Here is a 25,238-nt window from a genome sequence, read left to right on the forward strand (position 1 = left end):
CCCCAAAACCTCCTTCCACCAACGTATCAAGAAGATGTAGTATGAGGAGGTTTTTAATGCAAAACAAGATGAAAGGTTAAACACAACAACAACAACAAAATCTTTTGGGAAATGTTTAAATGATGAATGACCCTCAAATCCTCCCAGTTGCAGGGAGGACTGCCGATCTGGTCAGATCTGCTGATATACAAAAGGGTACAAGAAGAGGCTTCAACTCCAATGCCTAAGAGCACTATGCTAATTTGCAATTATTATCTATATGTCACTTCCTGCACTTGCCACGCCAGTGTGAATTACCTCTTTGATGTTTCATAGCTTTAAGTCTAGCAGGGCATCACCCCACTCGCTTCATCCTGTAATTCCACCACAAGAAATGCGTCTGTCTGCGCCTGACCTTTAATTTGAACTATTTATTATAGTCTTGAAGAGTGGATTGCAGGTCTGAAATACAGTCGGATGATTTCAAGGATAAAGTTGCTTGCAACAGACCTACCCATGCGCACGCATGCAGGTCTCAACCCCCAGGCCTGGGGACAGAACTAAGCGAGTTTCCTCACTAGGCAGGTCTCCGACTTCTCCTATAAAGGACATCTGGTTGCTGCTGTTCGCATCACAGGTACAAGGCAGTGGCAATACATTCACATTGCTCATTGACGCATGCTTCTGCCATGTCTTATGCGGAAGAAAAATAGCAATTCACAAATTTCAAACACAAAAATACAGCAATGATTAACCCATAGCAAGCAAAGCACCAGCTCCACATCCATCCTTCAGTTCTCCCTGTCAACGGTGGAGATAAAACCTGTAGGATGAAGCCTATTTGGGGTCTTCTGCTCATCTATCAGATCTAGAACACAATCCTTAAAAGAAAAATCCAGTTTAAATACTCATTAGCCTATTGCAAAGAACTCGAAACACAGCCAGCCAACTGCATCACAACAACAAATAACTACCGTAAAAGCATGGTGGAAGGCTTTTTAGGTAAAAAATAAACTCATAGCCAAGAAGAGAATATAAAAGATTCTCCTCTTCCACACAGGATAAAACGTGAATCTGGGAGAAAAAATGTAATGTATACTTTGCCTTATGCAGCAATCTAAGTATTTTTTTATTCCTACGAAACAATTTTGCATTGAACAGAGCGAAGCGATGCTGTAAGAGGGGGCAGAATTCCTCCAGCTCTTATCTGACACTGTGTAAACACTACAAAGTGCCGTGGAAAGATAAAGTTCTCCATCCCCTGATGGTTGCTACTGTTAGCCAAAATGGGGTCAAAAGTTAACTCACCCAGCTTATGCATGAGGTTTTTATAGCTTCACCCCTTAAAATGAAGCCACGTTACTATCCATTTGGAGAAAAAATAAATTACTTTGTACGTAAGAGAGCCAGCCAGGCAAAGACAAGAGATAAGGCATGTAAAGGACCGGTTAAGCTGAACTGAGAACAGCTTACTCAAAGCAATCTGAATAATCAATAACCAGAGACAAGAAAATTAATTAACTGTTGTACAGTCCTCTCCAGAACTGATTACAGAGATAAAAGATCACGAGGAATTGTCATTAGTTTTAAAAGTTATTCATAATTAGATTTAAGTAGCCTCAAAAAAATCAATTAACTGAGCTCTTAGTAGCATAATAAGCAAGGAAACATGACCATATTATTCCTAGCCTAAGACTTGGAAGATGTGGGCCCAATTTCCCTCTCCACTACAAATATCTATCACCTAAGGCAAGTCACTAGCCTTTTCATTTTTCCATCATAAAAAGAATAACTGCATACCTTAAACATATTTAATCTTACATGAATCGATGACAGACTGGGAGGTATTTGTTGACAGCCGTAACTGCCGTATTCTTATAGATATGAATCCAATTTTACACTTAATAATCTCAAAGGAAGCGAGTTTGTTGAAACTCCCAGTCAAACCTTAAACAAACATCGGACTATTTCAAAATCTAATATACAATTTAGTGTAATTACTTCTGTTCTTGAAAGAACAGAAATAGCCAGGATTTAATCAACTAGCGCTGACACACGTTGCATAAAAGAGAAAAGAATTCTTTTGTCCACAGTTTAACTACAGAAAAATTAGGTACCAAGCGGGCTTCCCACAGAATAGAAGCAAAAGCATCTAGTTGATGATCACAGGGACCCTTATTTATAAACTAATACGCATTTCAATCTAGTTAGGGCTGGGATTTACAGTTATTCAGAGATTAGCACTGGTATAGAAGTGGGCCAAAGCCAGTATCAATCTCTTTCTCCATTCTCATGGCTGCTCTGAATAAACAACTTTAAAAAATAAGTGGGATCTCCACTAGCTTGCCTCAGCTGTAACACACCAAGGGCATTCGACAGCCTTGGTACGGCATCAAGAGAAAGCCGCAATGCTTACTGTACACTTTCATGCACATTCAAACAATTTATCCATATTCACACACACACATCTCGGGAGGACAGAGCATCCTAGCAAGTTTTGGTTCCATCTCCCAGTTATGGAAACTATGTGAGTTTGTCTCTCTGCTTTATTCTGGTGACACAGAGAAGAGCGGGGATGCAGCAGTTCTGCTGGTGTGATCATCTCATGGTGCCTACTCGATAAAATTCTATAACCTGCCAGAAGTCTCTGACACTGGAAGCACTCCAGAAATAGGAGAACTATGACAGACATGCCAGACAGCTGGCCTCTCTTCAAAGGCTTGAAAGTGTAGGGTGGGGAAAACAGGGGTGGAGTGAAAAGAAATAATCCTAACTTAATTATAAATATAGCTTAAGAATCCCATCCACGTGAAGATTCTCCTGCTTTGTATCATGAATATCTCCAGGGCTCAGAAAGCTGCCTTGAACAGAAAGCACTTGGAATGATTCTCTTGTGAGTGGCTCTGAAGTGGTAATGCATGTGAAGTGGACAAGGGAATACTCCTCAGTAAGTGCTCCTTCAACAAACTGGTAGAACCATTTGTTATTTTGCTCCAAGTTGGAAGGCTGCAGTCCGTACCGACATATGGCCTCCATAGCTGGCAATCTGAAGGAGAAGGTGTGAATGTCCCATAAAGCATTTTGTGGCTGTGCTCTCCCAATGTCCAAAAGCTTTCTTCCCTTTCTCACTTGGCTCTGACACCAAGCTGCCTGTGCTTTTTGGTGTCGTTCATCGCTTCCCTGTATTCTTCTTGCTCTCCCTCACAGTCAGGCGTTACTATTCTCAGGTTCAAGTGTTTTAACCGCTCCCGTAATGAACGGGTGAGAGGAAGGAGCAGCAGTCAGGGATGGAAGAGAAAGAAGACACGGGATGACACTCCGGAGACTATAAATCATGGCAGTCTGAGAAATTTCTTCCAACTGGAACAGTGCCATGAATACTCGAGAGCTCACTCCACTCGCTAAACAGAAAGCTCTCTTGGGCTTCCCTGCAAATACAGAAGCCTTTCCGTGTTCCCCATTTCCTTTGTCTATCTTTGTGTAAGCTGCAAAGAAAGCCATTTTTATAATTCCCTATGTCAACTACTTTAAAATGCATCCCTCAAGTTCAAATGTAACCACTGACATGTCAGCAGAAAGAGAAAATACTAATAAATCTAACATTTAACAAATAGCAAGCAAAGATCACTGTAGCACTCTGTACCGAACAAGGAAAGAGCTAAAGGTGCTGTACAAAGCTGTATTTACTAAAAAACATATGGAACTAGTCCTTGAAATCTTAACTGCTACTTCAACATCGAGAATTGTTAGAAATTACACTAATACAGTACAAAGCCTACAACTAACTGTCATATAACTGTAAATGAACCCAAAGGAAAGCTTTATTAGAAATTTTTTCTTGAATTGAGAGCAACTGCTACTTGAGCGAAGACACGGTAACCTTCTAGGAAGCGTTTGGACACTTCTGAATCACAAATATGAAGTGTGACAATTGGAGTTCTCCATAACTCACACACTAGATAAGAAAAAGATCACAAGCCTTGGAAACTACTTACTCTGCTCCTTCATCTTCCTTTCAACACTTGTCACTAGAAAGGCATGCTACCAACATCAACCAACACATCTACTTAGACGATAAGGGATGGCAAAACATCTGAAAGAACTCCATGCCACCTACAAAGGCTGTAGAAGCTCTCAAGGTTTCTAAATAGTTTATTATTTGCAGAGCATTCACATGTCAAACAGAAACATGGCATTAATTTTCACATTATCTTTTTAGTGTTATCTCGGTAACTTCTGCAGAGACAGCAAATACGACATGCAAACCCACTAAAAGCTGAAAAACGGACCAGGTACGTTAGGTAGTGAGGCGCAGTACTGTCCTGGTTTCAGCTGAGATAGAGTTAATTTTCTTCATAGTGGCTGGTATGGGGCTGTGTTTTGGATTTGTGCTGAAAACAGCGTTGATAACACAGGGATGTTTTAGTTGTTGCTGCACTGGCCAAGGGCTTCTCAGCTCCCCGTGCTCTGCCAGGGGCAGAAGAAGCTGGAGGGGGCACAGCCAGGACAGCTGACCCCAACTGCCCAAAGGGACATTCCACACCATATGGCGTCATGCTCAGTGTATAAAGCTGGGGAAGAAGAAGGAAGGGGGACGTTGGGAGTGATGGCGTTTGTCTTCCCAAGTCACGGTTACGCATGCTGGAGCCCTGCTGTCCTGGAGATGGCTGAGCACCTGCCTGCCCGTGGGAAGCAGTGAAGGAATTCCTTGCTTTGCTTTGCTTGTGTGCACGGCTTTTGCTTTCCTTATTAAACTGTCTTTATCTCAGCCCACGAGTTTTCTCACTTTTACCCTTCCAATTCTCTCCCCATCCCACCGGGGGGGAGTGGGCGGTTGGGTGGGGCTGAGTTGCCGGCTTGGCTTAAACCACGACAAGTACCATTTGAATTTTTTCATGATCTTGGTACCATTAGGCCCCGTTGCTCCTCTCCCTGCTTCCAGGGCACGAAAGCCAAGGGGGGAACGCCGCTGCGGCTCTGGGGCTGGAGGGGCAGAACCGGCTGTAGGACGCGTGGCCCTTGCACAGTCAGCACATCAGTGCTCCCCAAAAACGCGACAGAGCCCATCGCCACCACGGCAGCCTGCACAGCCTGCGCTCAGTCTGCAAAGCGACCGCCGATCGCCGTGCACAGCGGTAATGATTTGGTCCTAGAGCAGAAACGACTGCATTGTAGGGTGGAAACACGTTGCCAGAAAGGCCAGCGGATACCCCAGCCTTGCCTGTGCTGAACTTGTGTTCCGGGCTGACAGAATAGACACCTGACATATTTTAAGGTCAAAATCTTTTTCTTTTTTTAAATTCATTATACTATCAAAATATTATACAAGGCATAGAAATAGCATTCTCACTTTATGGAGACAATATGGATCTAATTCCTCTAACAACTCACCAGTTTCAACAGCTAGAAATTTCTGCTGAGCAGCTGCTGTTGAATACCAGATGTTGCGAGGGTTTCTTAGAAATTTCTTTTTAGAAACCTATCCTACATACCTTCCATTCTAAAAGTCACCCTAAACTTAATCTTGGCTATAAAGCATAAAAACTGCTACACCTCATCAGTCTCTGCTTATTCAGGCTTGACAGACAATATAAAAATCAGCATCCAAATGCTTATGTTTCATAATCCCTTTACTTACAAAAGTATGACTGTTGGCAGAGTTCTCAAAGAGTGGTGTTTTGCTTGTAAAAATGCTGAACAGAAGTTTCAAGGCTTTAGCTCTCATGATAACTGTCACAGCTGCTAAGAAACTACCGCTCTCTGCTGTGCCTCTTGTACAACTGTGACATTTTCTCTCATTATGTTGCTGACAGGGTTTTTTTTCCTGTCTCCAGTATAAAAATCTTAGATCGTCTACTTGAAATAACCAGCCTGCAAACATATTCACACTTTTCTGTTTTGTTTTTTTTTAATTTGTGTATCTTAGTAAATACCAAATGGATCTAGTTTTGCATAATCTAACGAAACAAAACATAAATCTAGAAGAAAATAGAAAGAAAAAAATTTCAAAACTGTATTCTCTGTTCTTACACCACCTTCTTAACACCGTTTGTACAGTGGATGGGGAAAAAAAAATATCTTTCTCACAGGAAACGCAAGAACCGAATTGCACACAGATTCCTAAAGATCAGCATAATGAATTTTTGCCTAAAAAGTGTGTGGATTGAGAATTACTTAGCACTACCCCCGCTTGCAGAATTCAAGTAATAATACTTAAAAAAATTCAGCATCCTGCGCTGCGGCCAGACGCGTGCCAGGGCCGGGACGGCAGCAGGGAGGCCACGGAGGGAAGCGGGGAAAGGCGGCCAGGCTTCGGAGGGCGGCTGCAGCCAGCAGCAAGGCGAGCCCCGCTCCCGAGCCGGCAGGCGAGGTGTTCGGCAGCGTTAAACTTCTGAAACCGGTTTCAGCAGCAGCCACCTGCCAGTCCCCAGCCGCTCGTTCCCACCTCCGCCTTGCCCCCCCAGCAGGCGTGCGTGGCCACACCATGAACCAAAGCGAGGAATTGCTCCAGGTTAAAATAAACCCAGAAAAGACTGCTTTTCATCCACGTTCCTTTTCCTGGCTCCGTTCACTTTGCAGCTGTATAAATGCCTATGCAGACACAGCACAGGAATGAGCAGGAACAGACAACGTGGTTACTGTTTTACGCTGTCAGAAAGCTACCTATGAACTTCACCTCCCAAGCAGTCTGTCTTAAAATAAACTACGTTCTTTCACTGCCGCTCTGAGCTGGTTCCCGGGTAGCTGGTTTGCATTCCTCACGTGCTTTGGTAATAGATCAATAAATACTCAGCAGGTATGCCCGTATTTAGAACACCTAGGTGATATAAATACTAGACACAGATGAATGCAAATTGCACTGTACAAAAGCCTGTGGGGTTATGGCTGCAGATTTATGGAAGGCTATGTGACTAGGCCCAAACAAACAGTTTTGTGAGGCACAGGCTTGTGATTTTGACCTGATTATACTGCAGACGTTGTTGAGCAGGGTTATAGTCATTAGTCCATATGCAAGAAAGCGCACAGGCTATTTAGCCAAATGAAAAAGCAGAAACAAGCAAAGGGCACAGTGGAGAAATGAGGCTGCCAGTTTAATAACAATTCAGTAACTCAAAGATCTGGAAAAGCAACCAACGTGAAAAGACGCAAAACCCTGAGAGAAGAAGTGGCGACTCAGAAGAAGGTAACTCAGGAAGAACAAGGACGAGCCCATTGCAAGGACGAAGCAGTTAAGGGAGGCTGATGTTCACAACCTGCCTACCAAACACCATCAGGTCGCTGAACCACGCGCAGCGAGTATTTTAATGTTTAACCTAGTAGCATGCTGCTTTAATCTATTTCTTGTGGGATTAGTCAGAAGACAAAGGAGCAGTTGTACACTCACAAGTTGTATGTGTGATCGTGCAATTCCAGTCTTCACGCACAATAAAATACACCCAAATAAAAGGGATCCACAGATTTGCTGGCTGCACAGCTAAACCCATGTGAGCGCTGGGCTATCAGCTCCCTTCCCTAGCCATCATTTTCATGGGAAGAGATCGTGCAGAGAAGCCCTAGTGTAATAAATACACAATCAATCAATAAATCAATCACTCACTAGGTGACTGAACGACATACAGGAGCCAAAGGAGCCTCGTGCCCTCCTTGGCATTGGCCCTGCACCCACCTTACCCCACATTCGGCACACCGAGCGAACTTTTCGGCAGAGGAGCTTTCTGCCACGTTAAGCGTGCTGAAACGGCTTGGCCCAGCGGGTCCAGCGGGTTGCAGACCTGAAGACAAAGAGATGGGAACACAAGGCATAAAATGGAGGAAAGAAGAATGGACCACAGAAATCAATAGTTAAATTGGGCTTCGGCTGCCATGGAATTGCAGCAAGACTTACTGAATAATTTCCCAGCTGCTGGACGGGCCATAAATTTGTAATAGATCTGCAGTAAAGAAGAAAAATATATTTCCTGGTCTAGATGACTAACTTGATGACTAGATTATAATTTCCAATGGTGTTTGCCTCCTTTGTTCTGCTGTATTAGTATCTGCCAACATCTACATAGTCCGCTCTGTTCCTTTCTATTTTGTTTAGTAGCTACTGAACCCAGGGAACAGTCTTCTCACTATTTTTATAAACAGGATATCTAGAGTGACCTTTTTTTTTAAAACGGGACTAGCCTATGAAGGCCATTCACAAAAGAAATCAAGTACTCATAGAAAAGTGTAATAACGACTGTTCAAAGCAATTAATGAAATTTGACTTGGCTCTCTGGGGGTGTGTGCATTAAAGATAACATGGACAGAGTCAGTAGGCACAGGCTCCGAGTCTGCTTCTCTCTCTCTCTGTAGGGGGAAATACCTCTCAAAATCTTTCCTCTTGCACCACAAACTATTGTGAAGTGGTCTTAATTTGACTGGAGAGGCACTTGCTAACTCATGCTCCAATGCCTGTTACTGACTACGTCACCTTGACTACTCTTGATTACTCTTGCACCATTTGGGAAAAAAAAAATAGGAGAACTTACACATAAATTACAAAAAAGGTAATAATTAGATCACCTTACTGAGGCTGAAGGTCACGTCTCCTAATCAGCATAGCCAAGTTGCTGTACTTTGTCCCCTTTGTGCTCCCATCTCCGACCCCAGCTTCCAGCAACGCAGGTTGTTCCCACCCGCGAGCGAGGGGACGAGGTTTCCCGTCGGGCACCGGCACTTGGGGGGACGCCCGCGCTCTGCCGCCCCAGCCCAGCCGCCGTGCCGACGCCAGGATGCATCGCTCTGGCTGCGCAGCCCCGAATACCGCCTTACAGCAGTACCAGGAAAACGTGTCCAAAGTACACCCCAGTCAAAACAACCAGAGCTTTCAAACAACAGAGGAAAGGTTTCTTTAAAAATCCAGAGGCCACTTTTGTGGCCTGGATTTTAAAAGGAGCATTTTTTTTTTTTTTTAAATAAAAACTTACCAAAGTATTTCACTTGGTTTAAAAAAAAAATTCCTTTAATGATATATTGTTTTCTTTCCATTTTAGAACTGAAATTAAAGTTGAGCAGAAAATGGTAAGAACTAAACCCCAGAAAATCGTGGAAGAGAGAAGCTGGAGAAAAAAAAAATCTTCAAAATAAAATCTTATTTTTTGCTCTATGATAAGAACAACAAAAATGTGCAGAGTATTAAAGGGGTTTAAAATAATTTAATTCCTGATCATTGAACATAATAGCAAAATTTGCCATCAACCATTATAGGGCCAGAATTTAACTTCAGAAAAATAAATTCTAGAGAATGGAATATGTCTACCTAAATGCATATACAGAAGGTAAGATTAAGTCATTCTGATCACTCCTTTTCTTATTCTTACATTACAAATAGTATTTTATTTCATTTTTCCATGTTACTCAACAAAGAGTGTGGAAGAAGTATTCCTACAGTAGAGGAGAGAAGGCTGTCAGTCACCATCAAAAGGTGATTTAAAGTAGAAAGGTAACTTTAAGCACAGATAAAATTATGAACAAGATTTTCACAATTAGCTAAAAGAATTTCAAATATCCACAAATGTAACAAGCCTAGTAGAGTGCAAAAAATTTCAAGTGTGAAACAAGCAAGCAAACAACAAAACTGAAACTGTTTTCCATGGACCAGATTAGCATCTGGGCACAGAAATACAGCTGAGATTCCTTTTTGAGGATGTCAGCACTTTTCCATAAATATGGAGTCCAAAGAAAGTGGGAGAAACAATAGAAATATTCTTAGGCACAATTTTAAATTAAATGAAGATGAATCTCCCTTGATATAAGGGAGATGATATAAGTCATCAACAACTTGTAAGACTAAGAAGGAAACAAATGGTGAGGAAACCGAAGCAGTGACTATGGAAGCACAGCTGGAGAGAACAAGTCAAAACAAAAGAAGACAGTCCGTCCTGAAAAACGATGCATTTACATATGGCTGAGCCATACCAGAATCTCTTACATGTGATTATCCAAATGCAAAAATTAGTCTTTTCACTTCTGGCCCTCTTACCACAGCAGCTGCTCTTCAGCTGTCTTGTAGGGCAGAACAAACAGCCGGTCTGCTGGTGGATATGAAGAGAAGAGTTTTCATTCGGTACAGATCCGTTCTGGGGACACAGATGTAACCACCGTGCCATCCCAACAGCTAATGCAAGCGGCAGAGGGGGACAGACCAGTACTGATGAAGCTATGATAGGATTCGGTAAAGCATATGCTGATCAAATAGATAGTTGATAGTGAAATATGCAGCAAGTGTATTTGAACTTTAATTATCCATGGGAGCCTGGCTCTCAACACATGAATCTTCCCTTGCTGCGTCCCACGGCAGTACTGTTTTATTAAGAGGGATTGGAGACAGGTGATGGGACCGGTGAAGCTTTTTATTGTCATAGATTAATTTTCTTTGCTCAGTGGTCATTAATCACAGTTTCCTTGTGAAAGGAAGCAGTAGTTGAAGTACTTTTCTAAATGGACAGAAAGTTTGCTTGGTTGCATTGTATCTTCTGTAATCCTCTCCTATCTCATTTTAATAACACTTGTAAAGTTTTACAGCAAAATACAGCACCTTCTAGGACTTCTAACATGATGCTTCTTATAGGATACTGTTAATTAATCACTTTTAAGATGGGCTTTTAAAAACTGTTAAGAAATTGGAACTTGATAGCCCCTTCTGCTGCGTTTTATAATTGAGAAAACAGAAATGTTACACTTAAAACGCACACTGGATATATCCTGAATGTTCTACCACACCAGTGAGGCCAAGTGGAAAGAAGAGATGCCTAATTCACTTGCAGTCTTAGAAATCCTTTGCAATAGTGTCAGTGAGAGTAATATTTTAAAGTTGATCAAATATCTAAGTTCTAAAGTCAGAATACCCTGGGCAGTCGGGCGGATTAGAAATTGCCATTTGAAAGAGTATTGCAACCAAACACTAATACCATAGCCTGAGGAGCACTTTAAGGTAGCGTTTGTGTTGAAAAAAAGAGAGGCCTTTCCCAAGCTTCAGTAGGCTGTTTTCAACTGATTTTTTTTTTTTTTTGGCCTGGCTGGGTGTAACGCAGATGAGCTCCCTGCTCGGGCTCCGCATGCAGCCTCCCAAAGAGCTGGGCCAGCACCAGGCAGCAGCGGCACTGCTTTTTACCAGCAGTGCCAGCTCAATGCCCTTGTCAAGCTGCCACCATGGCTGGGGACTTCAGGCAGAAGAAGAGAGTTGAAACAAGCCACGGAGTCAGGAGAAACCCAGAGGATTTCTTGGCCGCCATCTGCTGCCCTCCGAGTACGAGCTTGCAGCAGGAAGCCCTACCACGGCATAGCTGCGATTGCTCCAGTAATTTACTCAGTTGTAGGAGCAGTTGCAGAAGCATCCTCATTGCCTCTCCGTTCCGCACACTGGCCGGCAGAAAATGGACGGGCAGGGAGCAAGCGGGTGCATGGACTGGAGCAGGAGGTGGGGGCGAAGGGGGAAACAGGGAATCAGAGAGCAGGAAATCACACAGGCTCTTTTGGCAGCAACGAGCCTTTAATTCGCCTCATCGGTTATCACAAAAGGGCACAGAATGCACACCTTCATGTGTCATTTTGGTCGTGTTTGGGGATTTTTCTTGGATTTTTATTTTACTAAATCAGTTTCCTTACCATACCTTTAGTATGAACTAAATCAGTTCCCACCTACACACCTCTGTAGGTAGGAGCTTACCAGCAAGGTCGTACCTACAGAGCTGGCACGTTGATGCGGAGAAAGCACACCAGTATTTCCAGAGGCAACATATCCCTGAACCACACCGCACCCGAGAAATGCAATACTAATGGTGATAAATCAATACCTGCCACATACAAATACTTAAAATGCCCATGCCTGAAAAATCCCATTTAACAAGGGGATATACCAGATGAAACCACTAAAAAAAAAGTTAAAAATTAATAAGCTTTTCTCATTTAAGAGGACTACTATGAAACAAAAGTCAATAATTGTTAGCAGTTTTTTCACAGTACCGAAGCATCTCTGAAAGCAGGGGGCTCATTACACAGCATCTGATAAGTTCTTGGCAGAGTTTAATGATAAACAATGGGACTCTGTCTGGAAGTCCGCTAAGAACCAATGTCCTGCTAAACTCCTAACTGCCAAGGAGACACAACCCAGGGCATTTGCAATTTTCCCAGCAAGCTAAAGAAAGCAGGGTGGCTAATTTCATGGACTAAAGCCAAGCAGAATTACTGTATATTCAACACCTGTAGGTTGTACACTTCGCACTTCAAACACATCAAGCATAAGGACCCTCTTTTCCCAGTAACACAAATCCCATTTCATTTGAAGCACACTTTTTAATTGGTGATTATTTTAAACAAGTGCTTCTTTTTTTTTTATTTAGAAACAAGGAGAATATAATGAGAATTCAAGAACAATTGTTTCCTTTTGTGCAATGAAAGAGACCGCATACTTGTTTTATGCAAAGTAGAACAGGATATCTAATGCTTACTTAAGGCAAACAATTGTTTAGGCTTGGGGAAAAACCCTACAGATTAAAATAAACAACTTCTCAATTTCTCTATGACTAGTGAAATGAATACAATAAACAAGCACATGGTTTACATCCATTCCTGACACTTCAACAGAGTAGAAACTACAGATTAAAGAATTTGAAAAGTCTTTGCAGGACAGCTAATCCCTGGGGAAAGATCGCTTTGTTTTTGTAATCTGGAACCACATTCTGAAGTAGACAACTAAAGGAGGAAAAAAAAAAGCCGCCTTCCCAAAGTAGCACTGCACTCAGTTACCTAGCAAAAGGAATAAATGTTTGCTTGGGTTTTTAAGTGGTGAAAGCACGAACTATGTAAAATATGTTGAGAATAACAGAAACCCAAAAGAAAACATCACCAGATGCAAGTAGGATTGTACTGGTTTGGGCTGGGGTAGAGTTAATCTTCTTCATAGTCGCTGGTACAGGGCTGCGTTTGGGATTTGTGCTGGAAACGGCGTTGATAACACAGGGATGTTTTAGCTGTTGCTGAGCAGTGCTTACACACAGTCAAGGCCTTTGCTGCTCCTCACCCCACCCCACCAGCGAGTGGGCTGGGGGGGCACAAGGAGCTGGGAGGGGACACGGCTGGGACAGCTGACCCCAACTGACCAAAGGGACATTCCACGCCATACGGCGTCATGCTCAGTGTATAAAGCTGGGGAAGAAGAAGGAAGGGGGACCTTGGGAGTGATGGCGTTTGTCTTCCCAAGTCACCGTTACGCGTGCTGGAGCCCTGCTGTCCTGGAGATGGCTGAGCACCTGCCTGCCCATGGGAAGCAGTGAAGGAATTCCTTGCTTTGCTTTGCTTGTGTGCGCGGCTTTTGCTTTCCCTATTAAACTGCCTTTATCTCAACTCATGAGTTTTCTCACTTTTACTTTTCTGATTCTCTCCCCATCCCACCGGGGGGGAGTGGGCGAGCAGCCATGTGGTGCTTAGTTGCCGGCTGGGGTTAAACCATGACAATTTGCGACACGGGAGAGTGATTATGGATGCAGAGTGCTCTGCAGCACTGATGAATCAGGAAAAGTGCAAGTTACATGTCATTTCCCAGAAGGGAGAAGAATCTCCTTATATCCCATGTACATATCTTTTAAGAAACTATAGGGTACATCAGCTGCTCAACTCTGCAGACACATTCCTAGCAAAAGGATTCTCCCCTGCCCTACTTTGTGATCACACCCTTGGACTTGCGGACAACCTGCTGCACAGCCTGCCAGACCCAGCTAGCATCACCTCCTCTTCCCTTGTTCTGTCAGCCGCTTGTATGTATTTCCGAGATCACCATGTTTTTCTCCACAGTTTCACTCTCTATGTAAACATTAATAATTTGGTGATTCCAGCTGGGGGAAGAGATGGTGCAACATCCCCTGCTGCCTCCTCTGCTCCTGGCTGAACAAACCCAGGTGTCTCAGCCCCTCCTGTGCTCCAGCCTCCTGTCCATCTTGGGCACCTCTGCCAGACTTGCTGCACTTTGTCAGTGTCTTGCTTGTACTGGGTGTACAAAACTGGGAACGCTACTCCATACACGGTCTTGCAATGGCCAAGCAGAAGGGAAGGATCGCTTCCCTCCAGCAAGCCTATGCTCTTGCCAGTACAGCCCAGGACCTGTTTGCGTTCCTTGCTGCAAGGCCACGCTGCTGACTTACCTTCAACTTGCTGTCCCCCTTTTGCTATTTATCTTACCGCGTACGAAGCATGCCATTTCTTTACCGATATTTTCAAAACCCACCTGTTGTACCTCATAACATTAGTTTCGCCATTATGTTCAGAGGTGCTTCTAAGTCTCTCCATTACCTAACATCGACACTATAAATGTTTTCAGCATTTCAGATCAGCAGAAATCTGAATGCAGTGAAAGAAAATGCAGGGCAAACACGCTGAAAGGCTGAGCATGGATTTAAACCATTCAGACCAATGTTACCTGCTTCATCATGGCTTTAGCAAGCCCCTTGATATACTACACATGAAGCTAAACAAGAATTGTGTACCAGAAACGTGAATTTGCTTTGATTTTGATTTCTAGTACAGGGCAGTATGTGCAGTTACCCTCAGCTTCTGCTGGGAAAGGCCACAGTTCTACTTCGAACGGGTTCTGAAGTCTTTCACTCAGTGTAAGTTAATTTAGAAAGAGGGCTTCAGCACATACTCTCAGATGTCTCTTCTAATTTCACAGCCTCCATCCAGACACTTGCTGAGGCCCATTCACCCTTGGCAAGCGCCAGTGAAACCTCCTAGTCCCTAGTTTGCACCAAAATGAGTTTCACTACAAACACGTTGTCTGGTTCTAGACACTGTATTACAACAAAATAAAAATCTAACATAATTTAATTTGTGGGAAAGGTTTGCTAGCTTTTCAAAACAAAAAGGTTGCTGCTGTGGTTGTCTGGGGTTTTTTTCCCCACAAAAAAAAATAAGCAGGCATGTATTTAAAATACTTTAATTGCCCCGATTCACTTCCATGTCCATAATACAAATTAAGGCATGGAATACCGAGAGGATTCATAAATAGTATCCCAAGAACCATGCAAAATGCTTCCAACGTTGCCCTGCAAGAGGCCTGTGAAGGTCACAGGGAACGTGGTAACAACTGGCAGCTCTCATCAGTGCAGCAGCAGGCACAATGCGGACTATCAAGCACTCAGCTACAGAAACCAAGCTATGAAGGGCTATACAAAAAGCTGAGGTTTCTTCTAGGATGGGTATAAACACGTAGCAGAAAACTGTATTAAAAAAAAAAAAAAAAGTCACGTAAGAGCCAGGTATTCTAAATATTTCTGAGCAAGTTCAGCGTAACATCAAATAAAGAAAAAACCCTCAAATCCCTCCCACTATGCAGTTTATACATACGCAAAACTTTTTTGCCAGCATGAGCACCATATAAACAAATAGCTATAGCCTATTAACAGGCCATGTGGCTCAGAGGCAACCGCCTCTGCCAGATACTTCACAGAAACTTCCAAAAACCACCACAGAGAAGCCGCCGGTCTGCGCCGGTGTCCCAGCCTGCATCGACCGCGCTGTGGTACGGGTGACATGAGGCTCTGCATTGTTTCTGACACTCTAGGAGGTAAAAATAAAGGAAGATTCCCCTTTTTCATATTATCCAGTGATGATTCCGGTAATGAATTTCTCAGCTTTGTATTATAAACAGCATTTGAATTTGAGTTATTTGAACTATACAGTTGCTCCCTTATACTTTTTTTAAATGAGAAAAATAGAAAAAGTACATTATTTACGTCTCCTATATTGTTTCTTCTATGACCTATTCTCCATCCCTGCTGTACTGAGGTCTATTATTTTTGTCACTCAACATGAAAACTTACGCTTACGTCAACCGGTTTGTTTCTCAAGTACAAACTTCTATTCCTTTTTTCCGTACATTCCTGTCCTGTGCACTTTTTAACAATATGCACTGAGCCACAAAAATGTTGTTGGTATAGGCTAGAAGAACTGAAACTAATTTTCAAAAATTAAGATGAAACCTTGCAATTAGTCTATTCTGTAAATCTTCTGAACATATACTGGGTGTGGCACTTCACAGTGAAGAGAAGTGTAGAAGAAAAGCATTACTTTCAAATATAGGTTCTTGCTGTTAAAAAAACCAAACAAACAAACAAGTTCAGTATATATTATATTACTAGGCCTGATGACATACCTAAAAGCTACATCTAATGTCATAGTTCTCAGCCTTTTCAAGTCAGTTTCCATGTCAGGAGCTTAATGAGCAGAACACCAAACAAGAACTCCAAAGAAGATCAATGTCTTTCAACAAAACCCTCTCCTTTTGCCTTTTTTTTTTTTTTTTAAACATTGCATGCATTCTTGAGAAGACAATGATGACAGATTGAATGTCAAAACCTTTCAAAAATTTTTTTAACCTTTTAATTTTTTTTAACTCTTAAAAATAAGCATTGCTACTTTCAGCTTATGCAATGTGAAAGCCGAAACCATGTAATAAAAAGGTACAGTTTGCCTTCATCTGAAGCTAGTTTAGAGACTAGTCTTTCTTCCACAGGTCTAATCATATTTTATTGTAAGAAATACCTTTCTTTATTATGTTAAGATAAACATTAAGGTGTTTTATTGTGGTAATTTCTTTGAGATAGAGAATATGGTGCTGACATGATTCAAGTCAGGTGCAGGAAACCGTAACTCTGGAATTCCCTTTCCGGCATCACTCCTGGCTGCTATTTACTTTTGGAAAATCATTGCCTTAGTCTGAGGCGTGGGCTCCACCCATCTATAAAACATCTTCTTACCTTCTGGGCTGGTGCTGATGTATGTCATACAAGCAAACGCTGATTAACAAAAACATAATTTCATCTAAAGTGTAAATTTCCAGTATGTTCTTTAGTCAACCTCACTCAGACCCCAGACCAGCAAAGCTCTCTGCCACAGGCTCTCCCATTGACTTTAACAGATTTATGCATAAAATTAGATGCTTGGCTTAACCAGAGCAATACAAAGATAAGCTAGATTTAGTTCACAGTGCGATTCCAGACCTAGCAGAGCTATAGCAGAGATATCCCTGCAGAGAAATGATTTTCATGTATTTTACATTCCAAAAACCTTTCGAATGAGTTCAAGGGAAAGTTACGTGGACTGAAAGCGTGTCGCCACGCCGCACCGCAACCCAGAGCTTCCCAGGTCAGCACCCAGTGCCCTCTCTCTAGGAGAGGAGGCTGAATAGCTGTGCTGCTGCTTGCCTCCGGCACCAACACTACTGCATGTCTCTGTCAGCTCACTAATATTACTGCATGGTGGGATGTCGAAATGCTCTATGAACTACACTGATTTTACAGAAAACAGTGATTTCTTCTTATAGAATAATGCTCGTTGTATTACCAAAGAAAGGAAGAAAACGCCATGGACAGCATCTACCACCTACTGCTATGGAGAAACAACACAGAAACCCAACAGACTGTCCATTTCAATAGGGAGACTCGGATATTCTTTATATTCTTAACACCTTTATCACGTGAGACACACAGATATGGGGACCAGCAGGCTTTTGGGGTTGCTTAACTACAGTGTGTACCTGCTGTCTGCCACCTAATACCTGTCCTTAAAAATTAACCTTCTGAGCAAACGTAGATGAACCTCCACATGCCACTGAAAATGTAACAGAATCAAAACAACAATTTGCTGCTTTTAAATAGAACCGATTTCTCAAGACTCAAGCCACTCAAGTGGGAAAAGGGATCTTAAGTTTTGAGTTGTTACAAGTCTGAGCAATTAAATCCCATACAAAAACACATTAATATATGGACTACAAGTTTCTGAGGTGATGAAAGATTAATAACCCTGGTATTTAACGTAGTATTATAGCTACAGGCACAATGAACTTCCCCTGTGTCTGGTATACTATTGGGTATTGCATTGCACGATACATAATCACAGCCTCAGGCTTTCCTATTAAAATAGAATATAAAAATTCCACGTTTCTAAACCACTGGTCACTGCACTGACAGGTCAAACCATCCAGCGGAGAGAGACATTTGGGTGATTCGTCAATAGTCGGGATGTGAAAATGCATCCAAGCACAACCTGCTAATCCTTCCATTTTAAGTCTTTCTTCACCAAGACAGAGACTGGAAAAAACCTAAACCAAACTCTAGTCAAACCGTTCCTGGGTTAGAACTGCTATCAGCCATGAACTGTATGGCATTCATATACATAAATCCACTACCAGAAATTATTTCTGCGATTGGATTTCAGAGACTTAAGCTGATTTTGATAAGACGGACTGATGCGATATTTTTCTTGCAGAGCTCCAAAAGCAACTTTTTCAAGCACCTAGGTTTAAATCCACAAAAGGAATTTCTGTTTAAATAAAAAAATAAAAAATCACAGTAGACGCACAAATGAAGAACTGCAATCTTCACATTCGCCCTCTCAGCTGCTACCAGGATTCCCCAGGCACCTCAAAGTTTTCCATTCTCTAACCACGCGAAATTTTGCTTTCAGGCACACCCAATTTTGGCAGGCCTGAGCAGTTTACCACCCTATCTTGCAGCTTAGTCTCACACTTGTATTCACAAGCCCTTCTTGAGGGCTTTATCTGAGGGGTTTGATCCAGATGGCACCCAGACCAGATTCCTGCACTTGTGGGGAGGGAGGCTAATGGGGAGTGCAGTAATTGGAGGTAGGGCTGCTTTGCCCCACTCAGGAGCTCCATTCAACAGGAGTTAAGTGGCACGCTTGCCTCAGATGTGGGAGATCTGCGTTAATTCTTGCTAGGGTTCAGACCACGGTTTCTCCAAGAAAGTGTTCTATCAACAGCCGATCTGTTCGTTTATAGCGGGAAGCTCTTGATCTCTTGTGTTGAAACGGATACACCTTGCAGGGAACATCAAAGGTCCATCCTGCAGACAGGAAGACTACACACACACACAGAGCAGACGATCACCTGGGAGGAGGAGGATCTGCATTCCAGTCTGTGTCTCAGTTATCAACTCTTTTATCCAATGACTTTGGCATATAAAACATCTGAATTTTTAGTGAAGATAAACGCCTCTGGTAAACCAGAATAAAGCTCCGTATTTCCAAGAGAGTCAGGGTTTAAAAACCTGTATTTCCCGAGCCTCTCTCTTCTGCATACCTTCAGGCATCTTCCCACAGGTAGAATGTAGGCCCTTGACAGCTGCCGTGAATTCCCTTATCTTACTAAGACATACAGAACATAACCACTGTTACCCTGATGTTATGGTTCCATGCAGCACTTCCTTGATTTCAATACCATTTTAAGGGCTATTTTTGAAACACGTATCAGGGTTTTCGTGGATTTAGCCACACGTCAAAGCTGCCTAATCGATGTCTATTATAGCGGTCTGTCGAAAACACGCAGCACTTGGCTGCTGCAGGGAAAAAACATTTCACCAAATTAGTTCAGACACTTCTGAGTATTGGTGATGGTGATTAACAATTAACCCTCTTCCAAGCAGACTTAGAAGTTGATTAACTACTGCATCCTTTATACAGAAAGGAAACAATTCCGTTAAAGAAACCCGAATAAACACAGTTTAAGAGTCTCCCAGAAGAAAACAACCCATTTATAGGAGCGCAGTTATTATAAGAGTTCTGAAGGGATTTCCCCTTATCTACTTCTTCAAAGAATATGTGCTATATTCACAATATAAACCAATGTGTTTTACGTGGATATACCTTACAAGCATTTTCCTGCAGTAGTAAAACGAGTAAACCTGAAACTTTCAAAGTAATTTTATTGCTCATTTTATAGATTTTCCTAGCCCTTTGATGAGCTGCCATTCCAGCAGGCAATCTTAGCCTCATACCTTTGTTGCTACTACTCACGTCAACCGCACCCATTTCCAGGTTGTCTGTGGGAACAGTATGCACTGGGAATTAGCCAGGCATCTCCCGTCAGTAATCCTCACAGCAGAATGCCAAATCCCACATAGTGTCACAAAGGTTTTCTTCAGCACGTGCACTTCAGCGCCAAGTCCATTATGGATGAGTAAGATACAGAGACAGAAGCCACCAAGGAAATGGTATTCTAGAAGATCCAGGCTCACCAACGGCCATTTTTTTTAAGTAATCTGAAATAAAGATTGGATTGCTTTATCTCATATTAATAAATAAATAAATGAAGCTTAAGTCTAAGTGCCTGAAGAGCTAAACATCCTCCTTCTAGCAAAGCAGTAGCTATAAGCATGTAAATTCTCTGCAGGTGTAAGCCTCTAATGTCCCATGGGTCAGATTCCAGTGGGTATTGCATTGCACGATACATAATCACAGCCTCAGGCTTTCCTATTAAAATAGAATATAAAAATTCCACGTTTCTAAACCACTGGTCACTGCACTGACAGGTCAAACCATCCAGCGGAGAGAGACATTTGGGTGATTCGTCAATAGTCGGGATGTGAAAATGCATCCAAGCACAACCTGCTAATCCTTCCATTTTAAGTCCTTCTTCACCAACATAGAGACTGGAAAGAACCTAAACCAAACTCTAGTCAAACCATTCCTGGGTTAGAACTGCTATCAGCCATGAACTGTATGGCATTCATATACATAAATCCACCAATAGTATTTAAAAATAAAGACAATCATACTATTATACCCATCACACAGTACCGTATTTCTAGACAGAGTAGAAACAGTTGGACTGGGAGCTGTTCCGTAATGACTGTATGCGAAGTATTCCCTCCTATGCAGAAAGCTCGTCCGTCACGGATGCCTACATCCTACTCCAACCCGTGTTGACATTAAAATTAGTAATCAATAACGGTAGCTAACGGTAGCTACGGAGCCATGAGGCACTCCATGGAACATATATTGTTCACTTCAGGCAAAGGAGCAGCAGTGCTGAGGCTGACCAAAGAAATGTAAATCTTACACACAGTCCTAATCAAAGTATCTGGCATGGCAAAGTACAAGAAGAAGAGATCAAAAAAAGCTATAACCAAGCAGACAGATGAAAATGGAAGATGCCTGCCACAATCCACACAATTCCTATTACTGCCATTGTTCTGAGGAATAATCAAATCCTCAAGGTGCTCATAACAAAATCCTTTATTTAAATGCCCAGTTCCAAATGGAAATACATAAGAACTATACCCCACAAAAGATTACCTAGAAACTTAGCTGCGAAGATTATTATTTTTCAGATTTTTTCTGCAGAACAGTTCTGCAGCGGGCTACAGTCTGGTGCAGGACAACCCACTCATGTGCCTAGCTAATTTGACTGAATGCTATTAATGCATTTCTTAACAGATTTTATACCATATTTCTATACAAATTTTATACAATGTTTTAATATATAGACACACACACACACACACACACATACATATGCACACTGTGACTTCTCTGGTACATTAACTAGCACTAAAACGTGATGACCCTGGTGGCATACCCCAAGTGCTCCAGCACAAATATTACATTTACCTGATAAACTTCAGTGAAAATTGAAGAAGACTTACGCTAATAGCTGGGACAAGGCCCAGATTAAGGCAGTACTTGAAATAAATTCTCTTTGCTTTTTCGTGATAACTAAGAAACAGGAACAACAGTTAAAGAGATGCACTGTGGCTGCTTTTAGCTATGTTGACTTAAAAGTGTATATACTGCCAAGTTTCAAGTTTCATATCTTGCATATGTCCAGACATGTGATTTAGCAGATTATCAGAGCAGTCTTAACCAGTGAAGCCTCTTCTCTGGAAGCACTGCAGGAAAACAGTGTAGTGTAGTATTACAGAAGGCCAGTCACTACCTTCCCAGCTGCAATGGATTATTCTGACAGTCACTTAATAAACTGATAACATTCCTCACAGCACTGAAAGCTCCTCTCAAAGCCAAAGACAATAGAAAAAATAAAGCACAGAGAAAAGTAATTTAAATGTGAATTGTATCATCAATCCATTACATGTTAGCACTCACAGTAAGACAGTCCATGATCTTATCTAGTGGTGGTGGTTATCAGGCAAGGTTGTAAACATGGGTTTAACTGGTTAAGGGTGCATTCTGACAATTCAGAGCAGATCTCAATTCCCTTCATTTTGGCAACTAAGTATACAAGGAAAGATTTCTTTTGCAATTACACATTCTTCTTAAAACAGTTTACCACATAATTACTTCACTATGGTGGTCAAACTACACTGACAGCTCACAAAGCCACTGACAACTCAGCAACAGCCAAAACATGGGTGTGTTATCAACAATGTTTTAGTCCCAAATATAAAACAGAGCACCGTATGGGCTGCGACGAAGAAAATGAACTCAGTCGCAGCCAGACCCAGTACAACCCCCCACCAGCAAGCTCCTGTAGGATTCCTTCCAAACGATTCCTTCCAAAACCAACTCCAAACCGACAAGCTGACCGCCGAATCACAGAATGGTTGAGGTTGGCAGGGGTCATCTTGTCCAACTGCCCTGCCCCAGCAGGGCACCTAGAGCCCGTTGTCCAGGACCGTGTCTAGACAGGTTGTGAATATTTCAAAGGAGGGAGACTGCACAACCTCCCAGGGCAACCCATGCCAGTGCTCAGTCGATGCAGAAAAACAAATTCTGATGCAGAAAGACAAATTCCGGTCGTTGCCTATCTTACATAACACAGAAAAACCGCAATGCATTAAAATATTTGATGTGACTTCTGTTACACTGTGTATCTTTTGGCATAAATAACAGAAGGTAAGAAACCTCCCTCTATCACAAAATCCACAACTAACAACTATCCTTTTTTTAAAGCTTGCCCTACTAGGCTGGTGGGCTCACTAAGTTCTGACAGGGAAAAATAAGTCCTGTGGCAATCAAGTATGTCATCAAAGGCCTTTTCTTCCTCTCCCGTTAATTCTTAGTGCAATATTTTTCTATACCTCTGAAATCTGGCTTTGAACTACAGCAAACAATTCTTTCCCATCAGACAGCCATCTATTTGTCAAATCACTAGGGCGTTGCTAAAGTCAATGTTGGTCAGGAAAGGGAGTAAAGTCTACTTCGGCATTCTCTCAGGACATTTACAATAGCTGGGGAATTGCTCTAAGTAAACTGAGATTCTGAATCCTGGCACGTAGGTGGAATGTATAAATCTTACATATAAAGAAAGTGTGTTTATACAAAACAATCAATCCTACAGTCACAACCAGGAATGATTACAGTTGGCAAGTACCACTGAGGAAGGACACATCACGGTGAAATGCCTACAAACAGACTCACAACAAAAACAGATGAACAACAAACACAACAACAACGATCATCTATCTTCAGTATTCACACTGTTCCACACCCTACCCGAGATGTGCAAGTCTAACCAAAATTACTACATGGAGAAGCACAAAATCTCACAAGCGACATAATGATGAATTCAAACTGCATCAGCCTACAATATGGACCGATGTGTAATTTTTCCTTCTTGATAGATGCCCGGGTACACACCCCGTGCCATCCCCAGCCTACCAAGCACCATGATCATGGACACTACTGCCCTGCAGCACCCATGAGCTACGAGCGTGCAAGTCACAGAAGGTGATGTCGCTGGTGACTCTGAGCAGGTGTCTCTTACTCCAGCTCATGTTTTTAGCTCCAGAAGTTTCCAGTTCAAGTCTAATGGCACCATTCAAGATGGCAGCTGCTATACTAACACAAACCGGTTGTATTTTGATTGTCTGCAAGCCAAATCGGTAAATAATATAAACTTGAAACTAATGATATCTTCATTAGTTTGAAAATATAATCTGCTTAGTTCCCCAGAACGCAGGAAGTACTTGCATTTTCTTATAACCAAATAAGTTATTGCCCAAACCGTGACAAAACAAAAAGGACCATATAACATGATCGTAACTCATTAACTTGGACACGAGGAAGACAGCTGGGATAACACAAATGAAATATCTGTATATAAAGAGATAGTCTGTTTACAAAATTATGTGTTCCACTCCATCACATTTCACGTTAGATACCCTACAATGACAAGTCCTTATCAAGATGATGCGGTATTGAGTACATACACTACATATCCAGAGGTTAAGATAGTATAGTATTCTCAGGAAGTGTTACTAGCTGAAAGTCCTAATACCCAATACTTTCAAAAAGCTGGTTATTCGCAGTATCGAGGGAGGAAAAATAGAGAACTGTTGTGAGCCTGAACACCAGATGCCCTGAATCCCAATTTGATTTAGCACAGAATTCATGGTGCTTGGAGGCACTCAAGGTCGGCAATGACAGCCCTTAATCTCTGCCTCTAGAAGAAAAACAAGCCATGCAGATTTCGGTTAAGTTAGCAGGCTAGTTCAAACAAAAACTTATTACTCAAAGTATCTTACAGTACCTGTATTACCGTGTACAGTTCAAACGACACTCTCAGCCCTAAACACAATTCTGTCAGAAAAGGTATGCATCTGTTCTGCACACCGCATCTCTCATTTCCTATCACTAGTCAAGTAGAAATCCTACCTCACTTGACACATCTTTCTTCTTGTCTAATTATACTGTAATTACTAACTTCATTTTGTTTCTTCACAGAAAAAGAGAGATTTTCAAGTCTGTGCAGATTAGCTGTAAATCTGCAGCTCTTCTATACCTCGCTAATATTTTAAACACCTATTTTAAGTTTTTCCACACTAGACATAATTTGTGGCAGCGTAAATTCTTTTTAGCCATAGTCTCGTAAATGTGGTGATCTCTCCAAATGTGAGATTCATTACAGGGAGGGAAAGGAAAGACGGGAATTTTGTTTCTGAATAGGATTATTTTGAACTTGGATCATTTCAACAAAGCAGTTTGCAAAAGAACTGTACTGAACCAACAGAGCAGAGGCAGGTGGGAACCACAAAATAGCTTTAGGTATGCGCACACACCCTCGCTCCCACAAATCTCACTGGCATAGGGATGTTGGTAGCAGAGTCTGGTCAGACTACTCAGACTACCGAAAGGTTTAGTGCCGAGAACGTACAGAAACTATAACATTACTGGATGGGGGCAGGCTGAAAGGGAAGAAGTAGTGAAGCAATATAATCAGCATTTCCTCTAAACAGGACTGCTTTTTTTTGGCATTACTGACCCAGCTGACTGCTCCTCATTCCCTTTGGTAGCTCTCCTCCAAGGACAGCAGCCAGTGCTGTGTTTCTACCTTTTTCCTCTCATACAAAGGAAGCCAAATAGTCAATTCTGAAATGTTATAAAGAAACAGGCAAGCAAGTCCTCCTGAACCTAACAGCGATACTCTTTTAAAGCCCAACAGTTTATTATTCTTTTCGTTCTTGATCTAATGAATGAGAATT

The 25,238-nt window shown here is 42.0% G+C and overlaps 1 protein-coding gene across 3 annotated transcripts in view; it reads right to left on the reverse strand.

Moving 5' to 3' along the window:
- Positions 1-25,238, reverse strand: part of LYPD6B (LY6/PLAUR domain containing 6B) — a 56,343-nt gene that overhangs the window by 23,465 nt on the left and 7,640 nt on the right. Inside the window, exon 1 of one of the 3 annotated variants that reach the window (XM_072874313.1) lies at positions 19,794-19,879. The exons of the other annotated variants lie outside the window; for them this stretch is intronic. The gene's annotated coding sequence lies outside the window, so the exon portion shown is untranslated. Of the gene's footprint in view, positions 1-19,793; positions 19,880-25,238 lie in introns of those variants that run through there. 3 annotated transcript variants of the gene reach the window in all.

The sequence above is a fragment of the Ciconia boyciana genome, chromosome 10 (genome assembly GCF_034638445.1).
Source record: "Ciconia boyciana chromosome 10, ASM3463844v1, whole genome shotgun sequence".
In the NCBI taxonomy this organism is placed as follows: Eukaryota; Metazoa; Chordata; class Aves; order Ciconiiformes; family Ciconiidae; genus Ciconia; species Ciconia boyciana.